This window comes from Chrysemys picta, chromosome 25, assembly GCF_011386835.1.
Source record: "Chrysemys picta bellii isolate R12L10 chromosome 25, ASM1138683v2, whole genome shotgun sequence".
Classification (NCBI taxonomy): Eukaryota; Metazoa; Chordata; order Testudines; family Emydidae; genus Chrysemys; species Chrysemys picta.
This window is the reverse complement of record NC_088815.1, coordinates 13,334,441-13,351,160: the sequence shown is the minus strand read 5'-3', so window position 1 is coordinate 13,351,160 and position 16,720 is coordinate 13,334,441. Positions and strand designations below refer to the sequence as shown.

At 44.5% G+C, this 16,720-nt stretch overlaps 1 protein-coding gene across 16 annotated transcripts in view; it reads right to left on the bottom strand.

Annotated features, from left to right (window-relative positions):
• GNG7 (G protein subunit gamma 7) overlaps window positions 1-16,720 on the bottom strand; it is a 131,729-nt gene that overhangs the window by 83,583 nt on the left and 31,426 nt on the right. For 2 of the 16 annotated variants that reach the window (XM_024108129.2, XM_065578510.1), the window contains exon 3: window positions 6,529-6,597. The exons of the other annotated variants lie outside the window; for them this stretch is intronic. The gene's annotated coding sequence lies outside the window, so the exon portion shown is untranslated. The remainder of the gene's footprint in view (window positions 1-6,528; window positions 6,598-16,720) is intronic. 16 annotated transcript variants of the gene reach the window in all.

Sequence of the window (16,720 nt, the reverse complement as noted above, 5' to 3'; positions counted from 1 at the left end):
GGGAGGGTGGCACCCCAGGGAGCTTTTGGGGGGAATGGAGTGTGCAAGGTGCTCCTAGGTGTGCGCAAGAAGCTTGGGTAACAACAAGCTACCAAGTGTGACACCCCTAGTTAAAAACCTCTCCTTGTGCTTCTCAGAGGAGCAAAAAGGTGTTAACACCAGCGTGCTGGTCAGGCTCCAGCTCCAGTAATTATGCCTCTCTGAAGCCTCATAGTAATGACCTCCTGCTGTGAACTGTTGTGCAGTGTTTTACCCTGTTTAGATCTATAACCAAAAAAAGCACCCACCCTGGGCTCAAAATGCCTGTGACAATTTAAAAAGACTCAGAGAAGGGTTGCTGTGCTCTATTAGACACCTGCTGCATTTACTAGTTAATTTTGTAGACCACTTGGTGTCCTTCAGAAAGAGAAATGCTAGAAAATGCAATTAAAGAAAGTCAGACAGAACCAAATGGCTTCTCTCACCCAAAGAGACTGAGGTAAAATACAAAGCCTGCTTCTACTGAATATATAAACTACTAAAAAACAAAAACAAATCAATCTTCAATCCCACCGCAAAAATAAAAAACAGCACGTTGGGAGTCACCTCAAGGAAGACTGGCAGAACAGGACATACTGTAATCTTTTGAATCAGGAGAAGAGTTGCACTTGTTCTGACTTATTTGGCCTCGGAGCAACATGTGTAACATGAAGCGGGGAGATGTGGGGGGGAGAATTATCCTAAGTTATCAGCAATGATAAACACTGGTGCTGAGTGGAAAACTGAGGAGCCCTTCAGATTGAAAAGCCCACTGTCCAAACAATTTCTGCCAAGTATTGACCACAGAGCTGCTCTTGCACTCACTTTTCTTGTGACCTGCCACAGCTACAAGGCATGTAATAATAATATAGTGAGTTCCTCTGCTTAGGACTGGCTGTGAAGCAAAGTTCTTCTCACAGGAAAGAAGAGCTCATGCATGAGCTCTTGTATACACAATATGGAGGAGGAAGAATTCAAAACATGGTTGATTTCTCCAGTCAAAGCTGCCATCAGTCATAAAAAAAATAAAAGGAACTTTCCCTTCAGACCTTTAACTGAAAGAGCTGGCTGCCTAATAAGCAAACTGCAACAGCACTTAATCAGATGGTATTTTGGGATTCAAGATTAATTCCACACACTAGCTATAGCAACAAGTAACTTAAAGTTGCCAAAATCCACTTTTTTTTTTAAAGTAGGAAGGAGACTTAAAATGCCACAGGGAAAAAAGTTTGAATGCAACTATCAAAGGTGTCTGGTAGTTTAAGTGATTTGGAGACAGTTCCTAGGATTCAAAATTTAAACAGATCCTAAACAAATGATCCAGTGTAGAGGAAAGGAGAAATGCTATTCTAAGGGTTGTGGAATGCAAGCCGGGTAGAGACAGGAACAAGGTGGGGGGGGGAAGAAGGCTGTATAATGCACCCTGAACAGAGATAGGAGAGCAACTGAAAATATGCAAAGTTAACACTGCTGAAGCATTTTTACATGCATCTATATTTAGAGAAATCAAACAGCTAGAGAATGTAAGCAAGCAGCCCTGTCAAACTCAAGTGTTCTATGCACCACAGTTCTACAACAAACAAACAAGTTTGACATTTGATAGGGGGCTTTCACACCAGGTATACTTTATATTTGTCCTAGTAATATAGGACAAATATAAAAACAGTGCCATGTCTAGATTATTCAGTTAAGTCCTCCAGCAAAACCTCACCGAAGATTTGCATTTAAAAACAGACCAAAAGTTTACAGCCGGACAAAGTTTTCTGGTCTTGTCTACAAGTTCAGACAGGACTGTAAACTAGATGGAAATGTGCAACTCAGCCACGGTTTCCTAACCCTCTTTACAACGATGGGCTTAGTTTAAGCCTGAAGTCCGCATTTTGCACAATAAAAACGTGGACCAGGCTTTAGAGAATTCCTATGCCACAAGAATTAAGGAATTTATTGGCAGACCAAAAAAAACCCAAACACCTGTTTTAATATAGGCCAACTCAACAGTGTACTAGCTGCATGGTGGTATTGGAAGCAATGCCAACCGACCCATAGTTTATTTTTTGGACAATTCAGACATGTACGTCCAACATGGGCACAAACACACCATTTCATGCAAGTAAGAAATGAGTTGCTATTGATGTTCCACAGGAAAAGCAGAAATCAAATTTATTCCAACAGTGATATCTAGGACTCTCCTACTATTACTGAGCTAAGTTATCTTGAAGTCCATTAGATGACACTGACCCAGTTCTGTAGGCTGTGCACATGATGTTGTAGGATAGTGAAGTATCAGCCTGGTGATTAAGCTGCCTCTAGACTATAAATGCATTCACATTTGCAAGGAGTTTAGATGTTTCAAAGGAAAGACATGTTTGGATTATTCTGGCTGTTTGCCAACACAGAGACACCCCAGTAGGCTTAAGTGCTCACGCTTTAGTAAGAACATTTCTCTTCATCTGCAGCAGCCCCTCCAAAAAAAATTTTTTAGCTACATCTCCTTGTGAAAAAAAACAAACTGTATTGGGGGGGGGGGAAGGAGGAGGATCGTTTAGGCAAAAGGAAAACAAAGATTGCTTGACTGTTACCCACTGCACAGAGAAAAACCACATCAAGATTTCAGCTGCTAAAGGTTAGACCAGCATGCAGGTGGAGTGTGTAGGAGGGCTGGAGGGCAAAAACAAGAGGCAGTAAAGACTGACTCAGCAGACAGCTCACCCCCTCACATTATCTCTGATCTCAAAGAGGAGACATTAAACACACTTGCAAATTAGAATATGAGCTGGAGATGGTTTATATAACAGGTCTAGAATAGGACAAATCTTTTACTGTGTGCAGAGTTTACAGAGAATGCAGATGTCAGTCGTGTTAGGAAGCCAGCACCACAGAGCGATTAGAAATTGTGTTCTGAGTCATGGGTGTAGGGGCACTTTAGTTAATAAGCAGCATCACACATCATGTATGTTTCAGGGTTTTAGTGCTACAGACTACTGAAAGATCCTTCCCACATGGTATTTTGGGAGCTAGATAAGATAGTGGTATACCAGAGACAGGGTTGCCAGGCGTCCGGTTTTCGACCGGAATGCCCGGCTGTTAAAAGTCCGGTCGGCGGCATAGCGGGGCTAAGGCAGACTCCCTGCTTGCCCTGGCTCCGCGCAGCTCCCAGAAATGGCCAGCATGTCCCTGCAGCCCCTAGGCTCAGAGGCGGCCAGGAAGCTCCGCATGCTGCCCCCGCCCTGAGTGCCGGCTCCACAGCTCCCATTGGCGAGGAACCACGGTCAATGGGAGCTGAGGGGGTGGCAGCTGTGGGCGTGGGCAGTGCACACCACGCAGAGCCATATGGCTGTGCCTCAGCCTAGGGCCTGGACATGCCAGGTGCTTTCGGGAGCAGTGCTGACCCAGGGCAGACAGGGAGCCTGCCTTAGCCCTGTTGTGCCGCCAACCGGGAGCTGCCTGAGGTAAGCGCCGCCCGGCCAAAGCCTGTGCCCTGAAACCCCTGCCCCAGCCCTGAGCCCCCTCCCGGAGCCTGCACCCCACACCCCAACCCCATACCCCAGCCCTGAGCCCGCGCCTGCACCCCAAACCCCCCATGCCCAGCCCCACCCCAGAGCCCACACCCCAATTCCCTGCCTCAACCCTGAACCTGCTCCTGCACTCCAAACTCCTCATCCCCAGCCCCACCCTAGAGCCCCCTCCCACACCATGAACCCCTCATTTCTGGCCCCACGACAGAGCCCACACACCCAGCTGGAGCCCTCACTCCCGGCCCAGCCAAAGTGCATGACGGTGGGGTAGAGCGAGCGACGGAGGGAGGCGGGGGGCGCCTCGGCAAGGGTGTTTGGTTTTGTGCAATTAGAATGTTGGCAACCCTACCCTCAAGCAGCAGAATGGAAGCATGTTATCCAGTGGTTAGACCAGGGGACACAGTTAGCCCTTGCTTCTAGCATCTATTATCTTGAGTCACAAATTCTGTGCTTTAGTTTCCCCTTTCTGATCAATAAAAGGGATTGTTGTACGAGCTGATTATCCCCACAGCTGAATAGCACTTAGTAGGACACCACCTCCAAAAGAATCGAAACTTTCACTTAAGGAGAAGTCTCTTTCAGGGGCAGGGTGTAAGTACACACCAACATTCTGCAACTTTGCCCCTGCGGGAGACCTCTTGACTAACTGAAGTTAAGGAAAGTGGACACTACATTTGCTCTAGACAGACTTTTCTTCAGTAAAGACAAAACGAGTTTGCTTCACTGTAGTTCAAATGAATGATATCGCATAAAAATACATATGCATATTTATACACAGTTGAAGCACTCTGCATTGCATTCAACTAGTTCCCAGAAAACCACATACTTATAGTGAATCTAGTATGTTTACAAGAATCTTCCCAATGTTTTCTTGGGAAGAGATTTGATTATCACGTGGTAGCAACCGTTTGACCTTGTTGGTGAGCTGCCAAATACTGACCAACTAAGCAACTTTTTATTAAATCTCCACTTATCTCTCATTCAAGCTCATTGTGTCAAGTTAATGCTGTAAGGTCTTCAGCAAGATCTGGGAGTAACTTCTATAGGACCTATCAGGTTTCTATTCTGACACTTAAACATGTGCTGCACCTCTATGCCACATGAGTGTGGCATAAACTTTTAGATTAAATTATGCTGATTTAAGAGAGTGAAAGAGAGAGATCCATCTAATAGTTAACTAGATCAGTGGTTTTCAAACTGTGGGTCGTGACCCAGTACTGAGTCACACAATGTAAAGCACTGGGTTGCAGCGGTTCTGGTCAACACTGCCGACCAAGCTGTTAAGTCCCGGCGGCAGTGCTGCCCGGCTAAGGCAAGCTAGACCCTACCTGTTCGGACACCGCGCTGTGCTCCAGAAGCGGCTAGCAGCAGGTCCAGCTCCTAGGCGGGGGGCCACAGGGCTCTGTGCGCTGCCCCCGCCCTGAGCACTAGCTCGGCACTCCTATTGGCTGGTTCCCAACCAATGGGAGCTGGGGGAGGGGGGGCACGGTGCCTGCAGGCAAGAGCCGCACGGAGCTATTCGTGCGCCTCTGCCTAGGAGGCGGACCTGCTGCTGGCCACTTCTGGGGCACAGTGCGGTCCGCGGTGCCAGGACAGGCAGGAAGCCTGCATTAGCACTCCCGCTGTGCCGCTGACCGGGAGCCGCCCGAGATAAGCCTGAGCCCCCTCAAACCCTTGCCCCAGCCCTGAGCCCCCCAAAGCCCTCATCCCCACCCCACCCCAGATCTTGTACCCCCAGCCCAGAGCCCTGACCCCCTCCTGCACCCCAACCTCCTGCTCCAGCCCTGAACCCCTCCCACACCCCAAACCCCTCATCCCCAGCTCCATTGGGTCGCAGGCATAAGAACGGCTCTACTGGGTCAGACCAAAGGTCCATCTAGCTCAGGATCCTGTCTTCCGACAGTGGCCAATGCCAGGTGCCCCAAAGGGAATGAACAGAACAGGGAATCATCAAGCGATCCATCCCCTGTCACCCATTCCCAGCTTCTGGCAAACAGAGGCTAGGGACACCATCAACAAGTTTCTTCAACTGGGTCGCCAGAAAAAAGTTTGAAAAATCACTGAACTTGATCATGCACATAACAGTCCTTGTACTGCAAGAAAAACTTCCTTGGATAAAAAGGCAAAAATCTGAAGGATTTAATTTATGAGGAAATATTAAGATTTATGCAAAGAGCAGCAGACATAGGGAATGCGCTACAGGGAACAAGTGAGGGCAGAGAGTTTAAAATGAGTGCTGGAGAAGTGTGTTGAATGAATGAAGTGGCATGACAGATTTCCACGTACAAGGACAGAAATACCCAATGCAGCTCAGCGCTAGGGGGCCAGTTTTATTCCTCTAGAGCAAATAAGTGAATTGAGTGTTCATGGTTACTCTAGACTACCAACTGTGATAGACTGCTCCTCACCTCCTCCCCCACAGAGACCGGAAGAAATTCATTTAACAGAGGCCACAGAATAGTCAAATACTAACTGAAGATTTTTTTCAACTCGGTCCAGATTCAGTAACCTAGACGTAAAAAGCTCTGTATACTGTACCTGGTCACTCCCAGTATTAGTATACAAGAGCACAAACAATACTATGCCTATTCATCATCAAGTATGTGAATACCGCTTTAGTCTTTAATAGCATCCCTATGGATACTTCAGCATCACTGCACAGCTAATCAGCATTAGATAAAATCCATTAGCTCTGAGGGTTTTCTTAAACTAAACTAATTGCCATAGGAGATTGAAAAATGGGTGGCAATCCCACCTCTTTCTCAGCAGACCCCCAATACCAAGAGCAAAAATGCTCACCATGACGTGACTAAGCCACCTTTAAAAACATAACCGATCCACAAAGGTAGTGCAGCTGCGAGCTATCCTGGTTTCTGGCTCTGAATTTCACCGTATGAGATGGCAACTTCCTTATTTAGACAGTTTGAAAAATGTAAAATTAAAAAGGAAGACTATGGCTGAGAATTTGCATAATTGGTGTCTACTCCTTGCTTACCTAACAGGAGAAGAATTCTGTCTGTCAGTTAGTCTAGACTGTGGTGTTCAGTCCATGGGATTCTGGAATCTGTGGGCCAGAAACAACACAACAGCTGAGATGCACCAGAACAAAGAGAGCTGCCACCTGGTGGCTTCCTCATTTTACTGAAAATTTAAGTCTAATTACACCTCTACCCCGATAGAACACGAATTTGGATAGAACGCGGTAAAGCAGTGCTCTGGGGGGGGGGGGGGGGGGGGGGGGCTGCACACTCGGGTGGATCAAAGCAAGTTCGATAGAACGCGGTTTCACCTATAATGCGGGAAGATTTTTTGGCTCTCGAGGACTGCGTTATATTGAGGTAGAGGTGTATATTGCTTTCTGCAAAGTTGCCTAATACTTTAAGGCTTCGCTAGAGTGTTCTGAGCATTCGTTCCGGCACCCAAACAGTTACAAAGCAACTGCCAAACATGCCAACTAGATTCAGTGCACAGTGGCAACATCTGATGCAATTTGCACCTCAAGTCAAAAGCAAGTTAGCCTTACCGAGAATATAAACCTTTTTTAAAGCTTGCATACTTTACTTAAGGTTATATAAAATGCCAGTATCAACAGTTTTGGAATTCAAAAGAGCAGCATTTCTACCCCTGCACCAGTTAAGTGGTTTAACAGCGACATCTGCAGATCAAATAGATACACTGCATGCAGCTGCCTTTCCCTTCTTTCCCACCTAAATGAGTTGTGTGTAAAGACAGGACATTTTCAAAGGCACATGAGAAACCTGGGTGCCTGGCTGCCATGTGTGTCTTTGAAAGTCTCCCCCACATTTTATGGTCTATCTCGTGCAACTTTATGAACTTTTAGCACTTTAAAGATTTTATGGTGATCTCCACGTTTCACACATGAATTTCCCAAATGCTTCAGATTCATCGGACGTACTTACAAGAAAAGTGGAATGGTGCTCAGATGACTACCAGTGGTTTACCCCAATTCTACATTGCTGATGTAAATCAATCTGGTTAAGGGACAGGATTGGAAAAAGCTAGTCTCTATTCCCAGCTCTGTCACAGCTTCCCTGTCTAAGCTTAAGTAAGTCCCTTCACTTGTGCCTCAGTAAAAAGGGGGAGCACTTCCCTATTTCAGAGGTGATGCAAGGCTTAAGTAATATCTGAAAAGTCCTTTGAGACGCCTATACAGAAGGTTCTATCTAGTTAAATGCAAAGTATTAAAACATTGATCCAAACAAGAAAGCACACCTTAGCCCATGACAAAAGGAACAGGACACTACTGGAGTTCCACTCGCACATTGCGGTCAGTTACCCTGCTGTAGAACTCTTAAGAGCCATAAATTCCATATTAGGTGGCCCCCCAAAGTAGCAGTATTTGACATTTATATAGAGCCTTTCATCCCCAAAGGGATCTCAGCACTTTATTTGTACAAGCAAACACCAATGAAAGGTCATGACATCTAGATGCACAGCACTGCAGTTGTGTGTATGTGGGCGGGGGAGAGAAATGGATTTTGGCCCGGATACCTGACATTCTGAGTCCCAGGGAATCTTCAGCACCCACACAAAACAGACAGAGCCTCTTGGGTCTGTGGAGAGATCCACATAGGACAGAACTGCATGAAACTCAGCTTATCTACTTCAGGGGGATAGATAGCCCGAGTCTATCCATTTGGGATTCAACTCTGACTCCAGGAAGTCTATATCGAGTGAGCCCAATGCTTAATCTCTGTTATCTCCTTCAAAGTGGCTGCAAATTCACTCACCTAGTTCTGCCAATCTCTCAATGTAATGAATTCTCACTGGTAGTTTAGCACCAGGAATAAATTGCAGCTGTGGACACTGTTCCAGTTTAAAGAGTTAACAAAACAAGAAAGATTTTATTTTGAAGAGGGAAAACTCTCTCCAAGAAAAGCCATGTTAGAGTCTGAAGAGTTTGGAGTGAGACAGCAGAGGCTGTAAAATTGAGTAGAGTGATCCCAGAACACCCTCATCGTACCAAATTACAGGCGGATTCAACAATGTTACTGATACATAACTTGTTATTCCACCTTATATAAAAGTCACGGGATTTTCATTACAACAGTGCTTCATTATATTAATTGGAGTTTGCTTATTGCAGGATTAGTCAGCCCTACAAGACAATACTTTAATGCTGAATGTGTACACAGAAGTTTCATAGAATATCAGGGTTGAAAGGGCCCTCAGGAGGTCATCTAGTCCAACCTGCTGCTCAAGGCAGGACCATTCCCCAGACAAATTTTTGCCCCAGATCCCTAAATGGCCCCCTCAAGAATTGAACTCGCAACCCTGGGTTTAGCAGGCCAATGCTCAAACCAGTGAGCTATCCCTCCCCTCATGGAATGGGTGGTTTAATAATTTTGACAGAATATAAGGTGCTAACATCATGCTCAGCAGGAGGAGAACAATGGGACAAATTGAAGTTTTGTTTTGCTAGACACTTCCCAGAAAGAGAGACTTCAGTGGGATACCATCCGTGTTCAGAGACGCTCAGCACTTAAACCATTTATTGAGGTGCTGCCTCTGCCATAGCCATTCTACTTAATTCAAAATGATGGGGAAGGTCTGACATTTCCAGTACATCTCATGTATTCCAGTGCACAGGAATGAATCCTGGAACATTAAAGCTGAAAGTCACTGTGCTGAACAGCTGCTGTTCCCGTACTACTGGTTAATCAAATACCAGGTTCCAAAGAGGACTAGATTTAAAAAAAAAAAAAAAAAAATCTGGCATCCTGCCACCCAATTAAAGTAATTCCCCAAAAGCACCAGAGTAAGTGTTACTTAGAGATCTTAGTAAAAAAGATTCAACATGCAGGGCACATTTTGAGAGCTACAGCCGGCAATGCATGTTTACGGGCACTGGGAGGGAACAAAAGGCAGAAAGCGATCTTGGATGGATGCTGTGGTATCCTGGATGGATCAAAATGACTACACTCATCCACAAAGAGATTAGCAAAAGGACCATACAAAAAGAGCTACCATGGCTGCAAACCTCCAGTTCTGAAGATGCCACATAAGAAGAATTCCCATCTCCCTTTGCTCCTGCATGGAAGCGTAGAGCTCTTTTACACCCCCTGAAGTAGGACTTCTGGCTAAGAGGGATGAACATCCTTTGGAGCCTCTCCAGCCTGATCCCTAATTAACCAGAGTGATCACTGTTGCAAAATTCCACATGCGCCAACAGCGCTGTCTCAAGTCAGCAGCAATCCCAGCTTGAAGGAAGCAAGAAAAGTCAAGCAGTCAGACACCAGAAGAGTCGAGAACTGCTCAGAACATGACAAAAGGCTGGCAATGCTAGTGCTGACAGCACACCTGCATGCTGAAGCACTGCAGCAGACAAAACCAATACAAACTAGAATACAGCTGAATAGCCACTCGGAGGTTTAAAAGATTAGAGAGTCCCCCTATTTGTCATCCAGGCAAGAATAAACCTCTTCCAGCTTTCCTTTGGCATAGCAGGTGTCAATGTTTGTGAGCTCAAAGTTATGATTCACTTTGTAAAATGAACTGGAATTCACAGGCTTAACAGTCACTTAAAGCATCATCCATTTAATGCATTATTACTGATGTTACAAACTGGGGCAATATATTTTGCCCTATTTACACAGTGATTTTATTGTAGTAATACTTCAAAGTGAACGTAGGGCCTTGTTTATTACAACAATGAAAACAGTTTGTACACAACGAGTATGAATTTTGTATACCTAGGTACATGTTGATTCATTTGAATTTTAAAGTGTTTCTGATCAGGGCTCCTGTTGAATATGCCAGAAAAACATTGGCAAGGGATTTTTTTAAAATACATAATGTACGTGCATGCCCTAGAGGTCAAGCTGTGTTCTTGTGATGCTCAGTCTGACTTGGCAGCATCTGAAACATCAGACCAGTCATCTCCAATTTCAACTCCTGGATGAGTGCACTCAGTTAGGAATAGCAATCTGCTCTCAAATTCTCTGCAGTCTGCTTAGCCAATCGCATTCAATGGCTGATGAAATTATTTGTGCACCAACACCAGGCTTGGTGCTTTAAAAGCTCTGAGACTGTCCCTCCCCCGTTACAAGGGGATCCAAACAAACAGAAGAATTTGCCCCCACGTAATGCTGAAGGGGGAATTCTACATGATAGCGCTTTTACATTGAAGCCCCTTAGTATCTTAAGTCTCGATGGCTAAAAACGGCTCTGGTGACAAGCCTAACTTTCTCAAGCAGCAAGGACAAAAGATGTTCTAGGCCTGGACTAGAATGTTAACAGAACATTAAAAGTCAGAGAGGAAACATTAAAGGCACAATTAGTTTTTATATGTACTGAGAAGCTCCCCTCCTGCATCACCTTCCGACTCTCCTTCGGAAGAGCCCTCCTGCTTACCAGTAAGACATTGCTCAACCTTTTTCCGGTCAGCCCTGCTTACTGCACTAAAGACAAAGGTGAGGTCTGTGTGTTCTGGATCAATTCCAAGAATCCAGCTGAGCTGAAATCTAAGTCAGCTTGTTTTCCCCACTTACTGTCTGAACACAAACAAAAATGTTCTGTGGAGTGAAAACATGTCACTTACGCTTATATCTCTACTGGGATCTGGGCCCAGGAGCGTTTGGCTCCTTTCACCATTATTTTCCTCCGATTTATTTAAACCTCAGTCAATGGGGCAGACATACCTTCTGTACTCTGGCTGGACGGAAGTGTTTTAATGAAATGTCATTTTATTGAGACGAGATAGTAATTGCTGCAAATTCTTTATCATTGGCAAAACGGCCAGCTATCACTACAAATACTTAGGAACTGCAAAGAATTTTGCATGTGCCTAAATATCTATTATCTCCCCTTTTGTTTGCTTGAATACTAAGTTAAGGTGGGGATGAAGAGAAAAACTTGAGACTTTGATAATCATACTGAGATCTACTGTAACAGTTTAGTACTGTTTTGTGAACTTGTAGAAAAGCTCCTTTAGAATTAAATGCAGTCTCCTTTTTGCTATTAATAGGCATAATTGCATGCATGTCAACGATCAATAGGTGCCCTCTCCTGTTCCCTGGACACTTAAGTTAATTATTCATTGCAGGAAAATCTGTTTATGTGCAAAGTAAATGTAAAATCCCCAAGCCCCAGAAAGAACTCCAGTCTTCAGACCATGCCTTCCTCAAAAAGGACCTTGCATTAGATCCAAAAGATTAACAAAACCAGGCTCTGGATGACTCAGGGGTCAGGAGAGCAAGTTTAGAACAGAGGGTTCTCATTGTTACAGACAGCTCCTCTGCCCGGGAATTCCAGCTCAGCACCTCCACTGATAACAGTGTAACCTATGACAGGAGAAGAGGCAGACTGAAGAAATCAGGCCCCAAACCACTAAGCAAGGCAATTAGGCTTTAGACAAAGGAGAAGAGACAGAATGGAAGAGGCTGAGACAAAGGTCATGTCACAACACGAAAAGCTTGCTTGTAGAGATCAGTGTCAGGACCAACAGCACAGAGACTGGGAGATCCAGCAGACAGATGGGATATAACTGAATGCTACCATCAGGACAGCTACTGTAGGTAAAGGGCAAACAGCAGTAGTAAGATCTCAAATTGGCTCCTCTCAAAAGCCTTGTTTTTGGACCACCACTGGGGACTTAGACATTCTTCAGAGTACAAGGTCAAGACAACATCTTGTCTCTTTCACGTGCTCCACTTGTACCCACACTTCTTGCTCAGTTAAATTTTCCATAACATTGGCCATGTGTTCCTTTCTGAGGCAACCTTGGACTCAGTGACCCTCTGAAGAATTAACCAGAGTAATGCTAGCAGGGGAAGAACAGGTGGTTAGAATTCCCCTCGTTCTTCCCTCTTTGGAACAGATGCCAACGTTTGAGCTGGCTGATGCATCAGATTCTCACTGAAGCAGCAAGGACTTGCTTGATTTGATGCAAGTTCAAATCTCAGCTATGAATATGCATCAATGATTGAGAAGGAAGCTTACTGAAACTCAATGTCAGGTGAGCACTTAAGTCAAAGCCAAGGAGAGAAGGTGACAGAGGCAGTGGGCTGTGTAACACACCACGCTAACTCAACTATGCAGGAGCTGCCTGTTACCTCTGCACTGCCTCTACTTCAAGGAAGGATCAAGTGAAAGATTAGAGAATCAAGAAGGGTCTTCACCCATTTAGGATGTGGAGACAAGTTCTTGAAGACAGTGCTATCTACTAATCATTTTCCATTGCCACTAGAGGCATTGTCAACATCCAGTCCCGAAGACTGCAGGCCTACACACACCTTTACTTAAACTTTAATTAAATCACTATAAAGGGGGAGAGGGTGTTGCACACCAGTCTACTGTAATTTAAACTATCAATAAGCAACTATGTACTTAGGCTATTTCTATGCAATAGCGAGTGTTTTTTTAAATAAGGGACCGGACTGAACCGCTTTCCCAGGTGCCCTGCCATCTCTCACTAGTTAGTGTCTCTGTACAACAAAGTCAAAGAACTTACCCTCTTAACTCTCAGGTTACACTAGAGTCAGAGCTCACTTGTATTGCCCACCCCAAACTGCAAAGCTTTTAACCAGTCCAGTACTATGAACTGCCACTTCCCTAAGCAAAAACCAAACTATCATCTCTCGAAGGCCCAGTCCAACAGCACAATACATTTTAAGTGATAACGGTGAAAGCAGCTCAGAGTCAGCAGAGATATAGACTTCACCCCTCCAAGAACAAACCACCAGAGGGACAATAAAATAATTCAATAATTGGATTCCTAGAAAAGCCTCGCTAGGCTCCCAACCTACCCAATCTTTACAACGGCACCACAGAATTTGGTTCACAGTAATATAGGGCCACAGGAGCATAAGTAGTGCAAGCAATGCACTACTTTTCTGCTTTTCCCCGATGAGATTTAAATGAAAAAATTAGCATCCATTCCAAAGCTGGCTCAGAACTACCGCATGCAGTTTTACACCATGGAATAGCAGAGAACAATAGGGGCTTCTAATCTGCAAACAGATTTAAATAGTCAGTTACTTGGACCCTGCAAAGTATGCACAGTTGTTTAAATGCTTCTGGTGTTCAGTAAGAGGTGATAAATAGTGAAGTGATAAATAGCAAGTTGCTAAAGGAGTCAACCACAATTTTCAGACTGCAGAAGGAAGCTCAAGGGTTGCTTTATTTGAAGACTTAACTCTCTCACCAGAACTCATCTACCTTTTGGCTAGAGATGAAGCTGTGCTGAGTAGAACCAACGGGTCCCCGAATGGGATATGACCATAAGAAGAGACATGAGGCTCCCTGTGCATTGACATTTTAAAAAAGTTCAACAAGTGACTGTGAACAAGCACTGTACCCCCCTCTGGGGGTATGTTAAAGCACACAGAAGAGCATATGTTTGCGCTCAAGTTATGAACCCCAAAGACGAACTTCCTAAAATGTTTACACCTAATTAATGGAAAAACTGAAGTGATACAAACAAGTGCTCACCTCAGGTTTACTCTTCTATCAGTGATTATCAGAGCTTCCTTAACGTGCCATTTTGAAAAGAAACATATATTACCCCCCAGGCTGATGAACAGTTCAGGCATAAGGAGCACACATCTGAATGAATAGCATTACCCAGCTCACAAAACTCTTAGGATTCCAACAGGCACCCTTAATCTTTTAACAGTTATAAAGCTCATTTCTTTGACAATCACCAGGTCCATGTTCTCCACCATAATGGAGTACCAGGCCAGCTTGTTACAAAAGCCCTAGAGCAATTTCAGAGGCTGTTCGTTTCTTCAATCCATCTTTTGGATAAGTATAATTGTTACTTACTTTCCACTAATCTAGTGAGCAGCAGATGCATAAGCCATTCAGAAATCTTTGGCCGGCAGAAGGGAGGTGACCCCAAAGTTTACACAGGAAGGGCAAAGCAGGCAGATGCAATTGTGGTATGGATTCACTTACTGAACCAGCTGGCTGAATGTAGGGAATAGTTCAACTGTAACAACCTCCTCCACACAAAGTGGCATGTTAAGGGTTTTATATCAGTTGCTCTAGCTCGTGTTTCCAATCCCAGAAAATACACTTCCAAAATCCAAAGCCTTCCAAAAAATGTTCAACCTTTTATTACATATCAATTGCAGCAAGCCATACTGAGAAAAGAGGGGCCGTGGAAACCTTTGATTAATATTTCCCTATGGTAGTTTAAAAAGGAACAGGCTCAGATTCCTGACAATATTTTCAAATGCTTTTGTAAGGGTTTTAAATTAGATTGTGAGCTCTTCAGGGCTGGTACCATTTATACAGCGCCTAGCGCTATGGGGTCCCAAACCTGACTGAAGCAACTGGGCACCTCAATATAGATGTTATATTCGTTATTAATGAGGAAGAGGGAAGGCAGCACATGCCTACAATCAGCAGGCAAATCGTATGTTTGGACTACTAGCTTCATGTGTCCTTCCAAGATACTTCAACCAGGTAACACACATCGAGCAAGGCCCCTTACAAGAATTTTACTTTAAGAGTCACAAACTGCTGTTTTGTTTACTCTGAATAAAAGCTTGTTGTTGCAGTTTGTTTTTCCCCTCACTGGCTTGTAAACGGTGCAAGCCCTGTCAGATACTAAACACAGGGCTGATTAATAACACGTGTGGCTGCTGTAATGTTCATGCATATTCAGTCCAAAAGTCTGCACAAAAGTCTAAGGGTGAGAGCGTTAGCATAATCCGGAACAATTCTCAGAAATACTAACCCCTCTTCAAATCTTCCTGATAAACACAGCGCCACCTTTGGTGTTTTCCACAGAAATAAGCCTTTTGTTTACAGGGCTTGCAGAATTCCACTCAGGGGCTAGCCTGTTCCTGCTCAGAAAGAGGGAAAACAAGCCTGACCTCGAATTGCTGAAACAAACACTGCTCCCTCCCTCCCCACACCATCACTCCCAATGCAAAGGTAAAAGCACAAGACATCATGCAGTGTGAACAAGCTGATTGAGAACAGAAAGAAGGACAGCAAGAAATCCTGTTTATTGCCAATAGCCTGCAGGGAAAAACAAAAATCCCAGAGCCAAGAGGATGAACTGCACTGGATGCACTCCTGATTTAGTTCACCAGGCTATGTTGATTGTTCTCGTCATTTCTTAGCTGGTGAAAGGTATGCAGGAAGGCGAATGGCCCACCAGTATATTAACTGCAGTACTCACTGTTTATCACAGCCCTCACACTGAACGCATGGGACAGACATCCCATCTTTCACTCATTACCAACAGGCTCTGAAAGACCCCTAATGCCACATTAGGGCAGCTGGTGGGCGGGAGATTAGCAGGAGATCCCTGTGGCAAAGTCTCGTGATGTTATCGATTTTTGTCTTGGGATTTTGTTAAACCTCAACATTTGCCTTTTATTTATTTATTTTTAAAGCGTCAGCCTCCTGGAATATTGTGATGAAAGAATCTTGGGGGTTTGGTTTTTAAGTTTCTAGCCATTGTGGATTCAGAAAGCTTAAAAATGGGCCTGAGAGTAACCTAAAAGACCAAAAAGGCCAACAGAAAAGAACCTCCCACCATCACCTTTTATTTGTACATCTCACAATTGGGGAGAGGGGAAGGGGGGGGGGGGGAAAGAGGGCTGGCATGATTTTTGAACATGTGAAGTCGGCAATATATCCTTTGCACTGACTCCAGCTACAGGCACTCCACCCAGCCCCGTGGCAGGATAGCTTGTTTCACAACAGCAAAACAGCAGTTTTATGAATTGACGTTTCAGTGCTTATGGTTTTGTGTAACTTCAGATTTTATACAACGGCCATTTGCCCAGATGGCGAATCAGTTTATTATTTGTACCACAATAGCACCAACAAGTCCAAATCCAAATCAAAGCCCCATTGTGCAAGGCACAGTACATGCCCCCGAAGAATTTTCAATGGACAGAGTGGAGGGGAAATAGGGGTGAAGTAACTTGCCCAAGTTCACAGCTGGTCAGTGGCACAGTGGAACCTAGATCTCCCAACTCCCAGGCTAGTGCTCCAGCCACTGGACAATACTGCAGGCATTGAGATGTAATAGGTACCAACTCATGGAAGACCAAGATGTCAGATGGCAAGAGGTTTACTTAGTTGCACACAGGATTTCACTTGCTACATCACTAATCAAGTAGCTTAGGGACATGTTACAGCGTACCAATAGGTTAATTAAAGCACCACTAATATTAATTAATTGACTCAGACACCAAGACACA